General features: G+C 33.6%; 3 non-coding genes across 3 annotated transcripts in view; all 3 read left to right on the top strand.

Annotated features, from left to right (window-relative positions):
- LOC119561946 overlaps positions 1-3,734 on the top strand; it is a 3,971-nt gene extending 237 nt beyond the window's left edge. The window contains exon 1 of the ribosomal RNA XR_005221553.1: positions 1-3,734. This exon is cut by the window's left edge and continues 237 nt beyond it. This is a non-coding gene — a ribosomal RNA (large subunit ribosomal RNA).
- An 8,391-nt stretch (positions 3,735-12,125) lies between these two features.
- Positions 12,126-14,120, top strand: LOC119561936. The gene has a single exon (XR_005221544.1). It is a non-coding gene; the product is annotated as a small subunit ribosomal RNA (ribosomal RNA).
- Positions 14,121-14,779: 659 nt separating this feature from the next.
- Positions 14,780-14,958, top strand: LOC119561917. Its single transcript, XR_005221526.1, has one exon. It is a non-coding gene; the product is annotated as a 5.8S ribosomal RNA (ribosomal RNA).
- The last annotated feature ends 157 nt before the right edge of the window (positions 14,959-15,115 follow it).

Here is a 15,115-nt window from a genome sequence, read left to right on the forward strand (position 1 = left end):
GCCCGTATAACGTTAATGATTACTAGATGATGTTTCCAAAGAGTCGTGTTGCTTGATAGTGCAGCACTAAGTGGGTGGTAAACTCCATCTAAAACTAAATATAACCATGAGACCGATAGTAAACAAGTACCGTGAGGGAAAGTTGAAAAGAACTCTGAATAGAGAGTTAAACAGTACGTGAAACTGCTTAGAGGTTAAGCCCGATGAACCTGAATATCCGTTATGGAAAATTCATCATTAAAATTGTAATATTTAAACAATATTATGATAATAGTGTGCATTTTTTCCATATAAGGACATTGTAATCTATTAGCATACAAAATTTATCATAAAATATAACTTATAGTTTATTCAAATTAATTTGCTTGCATTTTAACACAGAATAAATGTTATTAATTTGATAAAGTGCTGATAGATTTATATGAATACAGTGCGTTAATTTTTCGGAATTATATAATGGCATAATTATCATTGATTTTTGTGTTTATTATATGCACTTGTATGATTAACAATGCGAAAGATTCAGGATACCTTCGGGACCCGTCTTGAAACACGGACCAAGGAGTCTAACATATGTGCAAGTTATTGGGATATAAACCTAATAGCGTAATTAACTTGACTAATAATGGGATTAGTTTTTTAACTATTTATAGCTAATTAACACAATCCCGGGGCGTTCTATATAGTTATGTATAATGATATTTATATTATTTATGCCTCTAACTGGAACGTACCTTGAGCATATATGCTGTGACCCGAAAGATGGTGAACTATACTTGATCAGGTTGAAGTCAGGGGAAACCCTGATGGAAGACCGAAACAGTTCTGACGTGCAAATCGATTGTCAGAATTGAGTATAGGGGCGAAAGACCAATCGAACCATCTAGTAGCTGGTTCCTTCCGAAGTTTCCCTCAGGATAGCTGGTGCATTTTAATGTTATATAAAATAATCTTATCTGGTAAAGCGAATGATTAGAGGCCTTAGGGTCGAAACGATCTTAACCTATTCTCAAACTTTAAATGGGTAAGAACCTTAACTTTCTTGATATGAAGTTCAAGGTTATGATATAATGTGCCCAGTGGGCCACTTTTGGTAAGCAGAACTGGCGCTGTGGGATGAACCAAACGTAATGTTACGGTGCCCAAATTAACAACTCATGCAGATACCATGAAAGGCGTTGGTTGCTTAAAACAGCAGGACGGTGATCATGGAAGTCGAAATCCGCTAAGGAGTGTGTAACAACTCACCTGCCGAAGCAACTAGCCCTTAAAATGGATGGCGCTTAAGTTGTATACCTATACATTACCGCTAAAGTAGATGATTTATATTACTTGTGATATAAATTTTGAAACTTTAGTGAGTAGGAAGGTACAATGGTATGCGTAGAAGTGTTTGGCGTAAGCCTGCATGGAGCTGCCATTGGTACAGATCTTGGTGGTAGTAGCAAATAATCGAATGAGACCTTGGAGGACTGAAGTGGAGAAGGGTTTCGTGTGAACAGTGGTTGATCACGAGTTAGTCGGTCCTAAGTTCAAGGCGAAAGCCGAAAATTTTCAAGTAAAACACAAATGCCATACAAATATAATTATATTATATAAATCAAGCTAATTAATATACTTGAATAATTTTGAACGAAAGGGAATACGGTTCCAATTCCGTAACCTGTTGAGTATCCGTTTGTTATTAAATATGGGCCTCGTGCTCATCCTGGCAACAGGAACGACCATAAAGAAGCCGTCGAGAGATATCGGAAGAGTTTTCTTTTCTGTTTTATAGCCGTACTACCATGGAAGTCTTTCGCAGAGAGATATGGTAGATGGGCTAGAAGAGCATGACATATACTGTTGTGTCGATATTTTCTCCTCGGACCTTGAAAATTTATGGTGGGGACACGCAAACTTCTCAACAGGCCGTACCAATATCCGCAGCTGGTCTCCAAGGTGAAGAGTCTCTAGTCGATAGAATAATGTAGGTAAGGGAAGTCGGCAAATTAGATCCGTAACTTCGGGATAAGGATTGGCTCTGAAGATTGAGATAGTCGGGCTTGATTGGGAAACAATAACATGGTTTATGTGCTCGTTCTGGGTAAATAGAGTGTCTGGCATTTATGTTGGTCACTTGTTCCCCGGATAGTTTAGTTACGTAGCCAATTGTGGAACTTTCTTGCTAAAATTTTTAAGAATACTAATTGGGTTAAACCAATTAGTTCTTATTAATTATAACGATTATCAATTAACAATCAATTCAGAACTGGCACGGACTTGGGGAATCCGACTGTCTAATTAAAACAAAGCATTGTGATGGCCCTAGCGGGTGTTGACACAATGTGATTTCTGCCCAGTGCTCTGAATGTCAAAGTGAAGAAATTCAAGTAAGCGCGGGTCAACGGCGGGAGTAACTATGACTCTCTTAAGGTAGCCAAATGCCTCGTCATCTAATTAGTGACGCGCATGAATGGATTAACGAGATTCCTACTGTCCCTATCTACTATCTAGCGAAACCACAGCCAAGGGAACGGGCTTGGAATAATTAGCGGGGAAAGAAGACCCTTTTGAGCTTGACTCTAATCTGGCAGTGTAAGGAGACATAAGAGGTGTAGAATAAGTGGGAGATATTAGACTTCGGTTTGGTATCGCCAATGAAATACCACTACTCTTATTGTTTCCTTACTTACTTGATTAAATGGAACGTGTATCATTTCCTAGCCATTATACGGATATATTTATTATATCTTATGGTATTGGGTTTTGATGCAAGCTTCTTGATCAAAGTATCACGAGTTTGTTATATAATCGCAAACAAATTCTTTAATAAAACGGTGCATTTATGTATTTTTGATTTGAAAATTTGGTATAACTCCAATTACTCAGGTATGATCCAATTCAAGGACATTGCCAGGTAGGGAGTTTGACTGGGGCGGTACATCTCTCAAATAATAACGGAGGTGTCCCAAGGCCAGCTCAGTGCGGACAGAAACCACACATAGAGCAAAAGGGCAAATGCTGACTTGATCTCGGTGTTCAGTACACACAGGGACAGCAAAAGCTCGGCCTATCGATCCTTTTGGTTTAAAGAGTTTTTAACAAGAGGTGTCAGAAAAGTTACCATAGGGATAACTGGCTTGTGGCGGCCAAGCGTTCATAGCGACGTCGCTTTTTGATCCTTCGATGTCGGCTCTTCCTATCATTGTGAAGCAAAATTCACCAAGCGTTGGATTGTTCACCCATGCAAGGGAACGTGAGCTGGGTTTAGACCGTCGTGAGACAGGTTAGTTTTACCCTACTAATGACAAAACGTTGTTGCGACAGCATTCCTGCGTAGTACGAGAGGAACCGCAGGTACGGACCAATGGCACAATACTTGTTCGAGCGAACAGTGGTATGACGCTACGTCCGTTGGATTATGCCTGAACGCCTCTAAGGTCGTATCCGTGCTGGACTGCAATGATAAATAAGGGGCAATTTGCATTGTATGGCTTCTAAACCATTTAAAGTTTATAATTTACTTTATAAACGACAATGGATGTGATGCCAATGTAATTTGTAACATAGTAAATTGGGAGGATCTTTGATCACCTGATGCCGCGCTAGTTACATATAAAAGCATTATTTAATACAATGACAAAGCCTAGAATCAATTGTAAACGACTTTTGTAACAGGCAAGGTGTTGTAAGTGGTTGAGCAGCTGCCATACTGCGATCCACTGAAGCTTATCCTTTGCTTGATGATTCGATAATAAAGATGTTGCAAGCGGGCATAATCATTATGCTTGCTTGCAGCATCGCACGCCACTTTGTTTGTGGTGTGTAAGGTAGGGAAGAAGAAATATAAAAGACCTAAATTGGAAACATCAATATATAAGTAAATATTGAACAAACAAAATGTATCGTCATCTTATTAGTGACGCGATGATAAAGTGGCAAACATATTCCATGTATAAATATTCCTATGGTATTAAAATTCAAGTAAAGAGGACATATATAAAAGTTTGTATATATGGTTCATTCAATGGTAGCAGCGGTTGGTTGGTTGGTGTCTGCTCCTCTTATTGTTCAAAACTTATGTTATGGTAGCAAGTCTATATCGTCATATTATTAGTGACGCGAAAAAGTAGTGGCAAAACATATTCCATGTATAAATAAATATTCCTATGGTATTGAAATTCAAGTAAAGAGGCCATTCAAGTAAAGAGGACTTATATAAATATAAGTATATATAATGGTAGCAGCGCGGTTGGTTGGTTGGTGTGTCTGCTCCTCTTATTGTTCAAAACTTATGTTATGGTAGCAAGACTGTATCGTCATATTATTAGTGACGCGAAAAAGTAGTGGCAAAACATATTCCATGTATAAATATTCCTATGGTATTGAAATTCAACTAAAGAGGACATATAAAATTACTATCAATGGTAGCAGTGGTTGGTTGGTTGGTGGTTGGTTGGCGGCTGCTCCTATTATTGTTCAAGACTTATGTTATGGTAGCAAGTCTGTATCGTCATATTAATTATTAGTGACGCGAAAAAGTAGTGGAAATCATATTCCATGTATAAATAGATTCCTATGGTAATGAAATTTTCAAGTAAAGAGAGGACCATTCAAGTAAGAGGACATATAAAAAGTAAGTATATGTTCCTCCAATGGTAGCAGTGGTTGGTTGGTTGGCGGCTGATCCTCTTATTGTTCAAAACTTATTTTATCAATATGAGTTTGGCAATACAATAAAGAAGACCAATCTAATCCATATAAAACTAAATGTATTATATGGATATGCTTAGGAAACCCATATATTCATAAAAAAAAATTATGTATAGAAAATTATACATATATCTTTTATATAAATGAATCGTATGGATATCGCCTTATGGTAGGTATAATAACTTTTTAAGGCATAATAATGTATAATATAGAAAATATACATTGAAATATAAATGCATTTTTATAGATATGGCGGCATATAAGTGCCATATACACAAGAATAAATAATAGAATTTACCAATATATAATTAAAATGAGATATATAAACCTAGTGAGGGGCTGCACTAGTATATGAATCGTATGGATATGGCTTATAGGTATAATACCTATAAGGCATAATAATGTATAATATAATAAATATAAATTAAGATATGAATGAATTATATAAATATGGCATAGAAATGCCATATACATACATAAGAATAAATGGTAGAATTTACCCATATATCACTGAAACACGATATATAAACCTAATGATAGCTGGCACTAGTACTGTAAACATGCACGCAATAGTGCGTGGGGTAAAAAACTACTATAGGGAGGTGGTCGTTGGCGGGCCCCTCCTCGTATTGGTCAAAACTTATGTTATGCATATGAATTTGTCAATACTATATAGAACGCCAAGCATATCCATATAAACTATGGATATGCATAGAAATCCATACAAAAGTAAAAAAAAATTATGTATAGAAAAATATACATATATTTATATAAGTGAATCGTATGGATATGGCTTATAGGTATAATACCTATAAGGCATAATAATGTATAACAAGTAAATATACATTGAAATGTGAATGCATTGTATGGATATGGCATATAAATGCCATATATATAGAAATAAATTGTATATCAATGATATAACAATTATAAACCTAGTGAGGGGCGGCACTAGTGAATGAATCGTATGGATATGGCTTATAGGTATAATACCTATAAGGCATAATAATGTATAATATAATAAATATACATTAAGATATGAATGGATTGTATAAATATGGCATAGAAATGCCATATACATAAGAATAAATGGTAGAATTTACCCATATATCACTGAAACACGATATATAAACCTAGTGATAGCTGGCACTAGTACTGTAAACAGGCACGCAATAGTGCGTGGGGTAAAAAACTACTATAGGGAGGTGGTCGTTGGCGGGCCCCTCCTCGTATTGGTCAAAACTTATGTTATGCATATGAATTTGTCAATACTATATAGAACGCCAAGCATATCCATATAAACTATGGATATGCATAGAAATCCATACAAAAGTAAAAAAAAATTATGTATAGAAAAATATACATATATTTATATAAGTGAATCGTATGGATATGGCTTATAGGTATAATACCTATAAGGCATAATAATGTATAACAAGTAAATATACATTGAAATGTGAATGCATTGTATGGATATGGCATATAAATGCCATATATATAGAAATAAATTGTATATCAATGATATAACAATTATAAACCTAGTGAGGGGCGGCACTAGTGAATGAATCGTATGGATATGGCTTATAGGTATAATACCTATAAGGCATAATAATGTATAATATAATAAATATACATTAAGATATGAATGGATTGTATAAATATGGCATAGAAATGCCATATACATAAGAATAAATGGTAGAATTTACCCATATATCACTGAAACACGATATATAAACCTAGTGATAGCTGGCACTAGTACTGTAAACAGGCACGCAATAGTGCGTGGGGTAAAAAACTACTATAGGGAGGTGGTCGTTGGCGGGCCCCTCCTCGTATTGGTCAAAACTTATGTTATGCATATGAATTTGTCAATACTATATAGAACGCCAAGCATATCCATATAAACTATGGATATGCATAGAAAACCATACAAAAGTAAAAAAAAATTATGTATAGAAAAATATACATATATTTATATAAGTGAATCGTATGGATATGGCTTATAGGTATAATACCTATAAGGCATAATAATGTATAACAAGTAAATATACATTGAAATGTGAATGCATTGTATGGATATGGCATATAAATGCCATATATATAGAAATAAATTGTATATCAATGATATAACAATTATAAACCTAGTGAGGGGCGGCACTAGTGAATGAATCGTATGGATATGGCTTATAGGTATAATACCTATAAGGCATAATAATGTATAATATAATAAATATACATTAAGATATGAATGGATTGTATAAATATGGCATAGAAATGCCATATACATAAGAATAAATGGTAGAATTTACCCATATATCACTGAAACACGATATATAAACCTAGTGATAGCTGGCACTAGTACTGTAAACAGGCACGCAATAGTGCGTGGGGTAAAAAACTACTATAGGGAGGTGGTCGTTGGCGGGCCCCTCCTCGTATTGGTCAAAACTTATGTTATGCATATGAATTTGTCAATACTATATAGAACGCCAAGCATATCCATATAAACTATGGATATGCATAGAAATCCATACAAAAGTAAAAAAAAATTATGTATAGAAAAATATACATATATTTATATAAGTGAATCGTATGGATATGGCTTATAGGTATAATACCTATAAGGCATAATAATGTATAACAAGTAAATATACATTGAAATGTGAATGCATTGTATGGATATGGCATATAAATGCCATATATATAGAAATAAATTGTATATCAATGATATAACAATTATAAACCTAGTGAGGGGCGGCACTAGTGAATGAATCGTATGGATATGGCTTATAGGTATAATACCTATAAGGCATAATAATGTATAATATAATAAATATACATTAAGATATGAATGGATTGTATAAATATGGCATAGAAATGCCATATACATAAGAATAAATGGTAGAATTTACCCATATATCACTGAAACACGATATATAAACCTAGTGATAGCTGGCACTAGTACTGTAAACAGGCACGCAATAGTGCGTGGGGTAAAAAACTACTATAGGGAGGTGGTCGTTGGCGGGCCCCTCCTCGTATTGGTCAAAACTTATGTTATGCATATGAATTTGTCAATACTATATAGAACGCCAAGCATATCCATATAAACTATGGATATGCATAGAAATCCATACAAAAGTAAAAAAAAATTATGTATAGAAAAATATACATATATTTATATAAGTGAATCGTATGGATATGGCTTATAGGTATAATACCTATAAGGCATAATAATGTATAACAAGTAAATATACATTGAAATGTGAATGCATTGTATGGATATGGCATATAAATGCCATATATATAGAAATAAATTGTATATCAATGATATAACAATTATAAACCTAGTGAGGGGCGGCACTAGTGAATGAATCGTATGGATATGGCTTATAGGTATAATACCTATAAGGCATAATAATGTATAATATAATAAATATACATTAAGATATGAATGGATTGTATAAATATGGCATAGAAATGCCATATACATAAGAATAAATGGTAGAATTTACCCATATATCACTGAAACACGATATATAAACCTAGTGATAGCTGGCACTAGTACTGTAAACAGGCACGCAATAGTGCGTGGGGTAAAAAACTACTATAGGGAGGTGGTCGTTGGCGGGCCCCTCCTCGTATTGGTCAAAACTTATGTTATGCATATGAATTTGTCAATACTATATAGAACGCCAAGCATATCCATATAAACTATGGATATGCATAGAAAACCATACAAAAGTAAAAAAAAATTATGTATAGAAAAATATACATATATTTATATAAGTGAATCGTATGGATATGGCTTATAGGTATAATACCTATAAGGCATAATAATGTATAACAAGTAAATATACATTGAAATGTGAATGCATTGTATGGATATGGCATATAAATGCCATATATATAGAAATAAATTGTATATCAATGATATAACAATTATAAACCTAGTGAGGGGCGGCACTAGTGAATGAATCGTATGGATATGGCTTATAGGTATAATACCTATAAGGCATAATAATGTATAATATAATAAATATACATTAAGATATGAATGGATTGTATAAATATGGCATAGAAATGCCATATACATAAGAATAAATGGTAGAATTTACCCATATATCACTGAAACACGATATATAAACCTAGTGATAGCTGGCACTAGTACTGTAAACAGGCACGCAATAGTGCGTGGGGTAAAAAACTACTATAGGGAGGTGGTCGTTGGCGGGCCCCTCCTCGTATTGGTCAAAACTTATGTTATGCATATGAATTTGTCAATACTATATAGAACGCCAAGCATATCCATATAAACTATGGATATGCATAGAAAACCATACAAAAGTAAAAAAAAATTATGTATAGAAAAATATACATATATTTATATAAGTGAATCGTATGGATATGGCTTATAGGTATAATACCTATAAGGCATAATAATGTATAACAAGTAAATATACATTGAAATGTGAATGCATTGTATGGATATGGCATATAAATGCCATATATATAGAAATAAATTGTATATCAATGATATAACAATTATAAACCTAGTGAGGGGCGGCACTAGTGAATGAATCGTATGGATATGGCTTATAGGTATAATACCTATAAGGCATAATAATGTATAATATAATAAATATACATTAAGATATGAATGGATTGTATAAATATGGCATAGAAATGCCATATACATAAGAATAAATGGTAGAATTTACCCATATATCACTGAAACACGATATATAAACCTAGTGATAGCTGGCACTAGTACTGTAAACAGGCACGCAATAGTGCGTGGGGTAAAAAACTACTATAGGGAGGTGGTCGTTGGCGGGCCCCTCCTCGTATTGGTCAAAACTTATGTTATGCATATGAATTTGTCAATACTATATAGAACGCCAAGCATATCCATATAAACTATGGATATGCATAGAAATCCATACAAAAGTAAAAAAAAATTATGTATAGAAAAATATACATATATTTATATAAGTGAATCGTATGGATATGGCTTATAGGTATAATACCTATAAGGCATAATAATGTATAACAAGTAAATATACATTGAAATGTGAATGCATTGTATGGATATGGCATATAAATGCCATATATATAGAAATAAATTGTATATCAATGATATAACAATTATAAACCTAGTGAGGGGCGGCACTAGTGAATGAATCGTATGGATATGGCTTATAGGTATAATACCTATAAGGCATAATAATGTATAATATAATAAATATACATTAAGATATGAATGGATTGTATAAATATGGCATAGAAATGCCATATACATAAGAATAAATGGTAGAATTTACCCATATATCACTGAAACACGATATATAAACCTAGTGATAGCTGGCACTAGTACTGTAAACAGGCACGCAATAGTGCGTGGGGTAAAAAACTACTATAGGGAGGTGGTCGTTGGCGGGCCCCTCCTCGTATTGGTCAAAACTTATGTTATGCATATGAATTTGTCAATACTATATAGAACGCCAAGCATATCCATATAAACTATGGATATGCATAGAAATCCATACAAAATAAAAAAAAATTATGTATAGAAAAATATACATATATTTATATAAGTGAATCGTATGGATATGGCTTATAGGTATAATACCTATAAGGCATAATAATGTATAACAAGTAAATATACATTGAAATGTGAATGCATTGTATGGATATGGCATATAAATGCCATATATATAGAAATAAATTGTATATCAATGATATAACAATTATAAACCTAGTGAGGGGCGGCACTAGTGAATGAATCGTATGGATATGGCTTATAGGTATAATACCTATAAGGCATAATAATGTATAATATAATAAATATACATTAAGATATGAATGGATTGTATAAATATGGCATAGAAATGCCATATACATAAGAATAAATGGTAGAATTTACCCATATATCACTGAAACATGATATATAAACCTAGTGATAGCTGGCACTAGTACTGTAAACAGGCACGCAGTAGTGCGTGGGGTAAAAAACTACTATAGGGAGGTGGTCGTTGGCGGGCCCCTCCTCGTATTGGTCAAAACTTATGTTATGCGTAAACATATGATTTTGTCAATACTATAAAGAAAACTTGTTTTGTACATACAAAACTAAATGAATTATATGGATATTGAAAAATAAATGGCATTATATCCATATAATGAAAATATACTTGTATTCTCTTATTATAAGAGAGAATACCGTATAGTTGGTTGGCAAAGACAATTGAAAATACCCGAATTGCAGATGATGGGTTCAAAAACTACTATAGGGTGGTGTAGCAAATAATATGAAGATGATATATCCATATAATGGATATACACTAGTATTCTCTTATTATAATAGAGAATACCATATAAATGGTTGGCAAAGACAATTGAAAATACCCGAATTGAAGTTGACGGGTTCAAAAACTATTATAGGGTGATGTAGCAAATAAAATAATGAAGATATATCCATATAATGGAATTATATGTGTATTCTCTTATTATATGAGAGAGTACCAAACGGTTGATTGGCAAAGACAATTGAAAATACCCGAATTAAAGATATTGGGTCCAAAAACTACTATAGGATGGTCAATGGGCCGGCCATCTACTATTGACGTGACAAAATACTGTCTGTCGGTAGAGAAGATATTAATCCGTCAAATTTGTTTCTTTATTCATTTATGAATATGAGACTTGGCTCCACGGTTAATATTTTAAGCCCAAAGATAATAATGTTGAAACAAAGGCCAAGGTTTCTATTATACATAGAATAACAAATTGTTTCCGAACTTTATCGTTAATCCAAATAAATAATTACAATTGAGGCAGGCTAATAATGATATATATTTTGTATTGATAATCTTGATATATATGTATATTGGTCTGCCATTATCACATACTGAGTTATGTGATAATTCCCTGCGGGGATAAATTAAAAGAGGTGTCCCTATATTAAAAGAAAATAATATATATATATATTATTTTTTCTAACGTACATATCATATATGCGCTCGGTTTTATATTATATATTACCAAAGAGTCTTATATGAATATATACAGATAAATTTTAAATTTATCATCAAAATACAAATGATTTAATTCAATATTTTATATTGGTTAAACAAAAATTGTACATGTGTGGATACAATAATGACGTATGTCGAACAAAAAAGATATTTTAGAATGAAATATGCAAATATAAAGAAAATTATTACGTATTACGAAAAAAAATATTGTGTTTTTAACATCAATAATTAAAAAACTTGTTATTATTAGTGGCGGAACAAGTATATATTGTGAAAACAACAAACGTATACGAATGCTATATAAAAATGGCCGTATTCGATAGAAAACAATCTATAAAATTTATATTGCTAATTTCTATTCAAAAATATGAATGAAATATGAATAAAAACATTATTCTGGTTGATCCTGCCAGTAGTTATATGCTTGTCTCAAAGATTAAGCCATGCATGTCTAAGTACACACGAATTAAAAGTGAAACCGCAAAAGGCTCATTATATCAGTTATGGTTCCTTAGATCGTTAACAGTTACTTGGATAACTGTGGTAATTCTAGAGCTAATACATGCAATTAAAACATGAACCTTATGGGACATGTGCTTTTATTAGGCTAAAACCAAGCGATCGCAAGATCGTTATATTGGTTGAACTCTAGATAACATGCAGATCGTATGGTCTTGTACCGACGACAGATCTTTCAAATGTCTGCCCTATCAACTTTTGATGGTAGTATCTAGGACTACCATGGTTGCAACGGGTAACGGGGAATCAGGGTTCGATTCCGGAGAGGGAGCCTGAGAAACGGCTACCACATCTAAGGAAGGCAGCAGGCGCGTAAATTACCCACTCCCAGCTCGGGGAGGTAGTGACGAAAAATAACAATACAGGACTCATATCCGAGGCCCTGTAATTGGAATGAGTACACTTTAAATCCTTTAACAAGGACCAATTGGAGGGCAAGTCTGGTGCCAGCAGCCGCGGTAATTCCAGCTCCAATAGCGTATATTAAAGTTGTTGCGGTTAAAACGTTCGTAGTTGAACTTGTGCTTCATACGGGTAGTACAACTTACAATTGTGGTTAGTACTATACCTTTATGTATGTAAGCGTATTACCGGTGGAGTTCTTACATGTGCTTAGATACTTGTATTTTTTCATATGTTCCTCCTATTTAAAAACCTGCATTAGTGCTCTTAAACGAGTGTTATTGTGGGCCGGTACAATTACTTTGAACAAATTAGAGTGCTTAAAGCAGGCTTCAAATGCCTGAATATTCTGTGCATGGGATAATGAAATAAGACCTCTGTTCTGCTTTCATTGGTTTTCAGATCAAGAGGTAATGATTAATAGAAGCAGTTTGGGGGCATTAGTATTACGACGCGAGAGGTGAAATTCTTGGACCGTCGTAAGACTAACTTAAGCGAAAGCATTTGCCAAAGATGTTTTCATTAATCAAGAACGAAAGTTAGAGGTTCGAAGGCGATCAGATACCGCCCTAGTTCTAACCATAAACGATGCCAGCTAGCAATTGGGTGTAGCTACTTTTATGGCTCTCTCAGTCGCTTCCCGGGAAACCAAAGCTTTTGGGCTCCGGGGGAAGTATGGTTGCAAAGCTGAAACTTAAAGGAATTGACGGAAGGGCACCACCAGGAGTGGAGCCTGCGGCTTAATTTGACTCAACACGGGAAAACTTACCAGGTCCGAACATAAGTGTGTAAGACAGATTGATAGCTCTTTCTCGAATCTATGGGTGGTGGTGCATGGCCGTTCTTAGTTCGTGGAGTGATTTGTCTGGTTAATTCCGATAACGAACGAGACTCAAATATATTAAATAGATATCTTCAGGATTATGGTGTTGAAGCTTATATAGCCTTCATTCATGGTGGCAGTAAAATGTTTATTGTGTTTGAATGTGTTTATATAAGTGGAGCCGTACCTGTTGGTTTGTCCCATTATAAGGACACTAGCTTCTTAAATGGACAAATTGCGTCTAGCAATAATGAGATTGAGCAATAACAGGTCTGTGATGCCCTTAGATGTCCTGGGCTGCACGCGCGCTACAATGAAAGTATCAACGTGTATTTCCTAGACCGAGAGGTCCGGGTAAACCGCTGAACCACTTTCATGCTTGGGATTGTGAACTGAAACTGTTCACATGAACTTGGAATTCCCAGTAAGTGTGAGTCATTAACTCGCATTGATTACGTCCCTGCCCTTTGTACACACCGCCCGTCGCTACTACCGATTGAATTATTTAGTGAGGTCTCCGGACGTGATCACTGTGACGCCTTGTGTGTTACGGTTGTTTCGCAAAAGTTGACCGAACTTGATTATTTAGAGGAAGTAAAAGTCGTAACAAGGTTTCCGTAGGTGAACCTGCGGAAGGATCATTATTGTTTAATATCCTTACCGTTAATAAAAAAATTTGTTTTTATTATAATAATATAATATATTATAGTAATACAAATAAAATATAAATTGCCAAAAATATGATCTTTTATAGATCAAATATAAAATTTCGAACAAGCAAATCGAAATAATAATTGTAATAATAAATATATTATTGCATTAAATAAGAGATAAATAAATAAGCAAAAGCAAACAAATAACAAATTCGAACAAGCAAATCGAAATTATTAAATTTATTTAATATTATTATTATATTGTATATTAAATGCAATTAATTAATAAAACACTGTGTGTATATGGACCATAATATACACGCGTTGCGATATGTATTGTTCATCTCAGTTATGCGCATACATTGGATAATGCAACAACCTAAAATGTACAATGTTGTACCTGATTATTACAGGTTAATGTTTTATATAAATTTCAATATATATCGCTAAAAAAAAGTATTAATACCGTAAATGCCATTTAAAAAATACTTGATATATTATTGGTTATATGAAACTAAGACATTTCGCAGCATTCGTTTTAGGTATAAAAATCAATTTATTGAAGGAATTGATATATGCCAGTAAAATGGTGTATTTTTAATTTCTTTCAATAAAAACATATATGACAAAATTACCAAACCAATATATAAAACTCTAAGCGGTGGATCACTCGGCTCATGGGTCGATGAAGAACGCAGCAAACTGTGCGTCATCGTGTGAACTGCAGGACACATGAACATCGACATTTTGAACGCATATCGCAGTCCATGCTGTTATGTACTTTAATTAATTTTATAGTGCTGCTTGGACTACATATGGTTGAGGGTTGTAAGACTATGCTAATTAAGTTGTTTATATAAATTTTATAATGAAATTTTATAAGCATATGGTATATTATTGGATAATAATAATTTAATTATTATATTATTCATAATATTAACAAATATATGAAAAACATTATCTCACATTAGTAAATAATTTGAATG

Source organism: Drosophila subpulchrella, unplaced genomic scaffold (assembly GCF_014743375.2).
Source record: "Drosophila subpulchrella strain 33 F10 #4 breed RU33 unplaced genomic scaffold, RU_Dsub_v1.1 Primary Assembly Seq387, whole genome shotgun sequence".
NCBI lineage: Eukaryota > Metazoa > Arthropoda > Insecta > Diptera > Drosophilidae > Drosophila > Drosophila subpulchrella.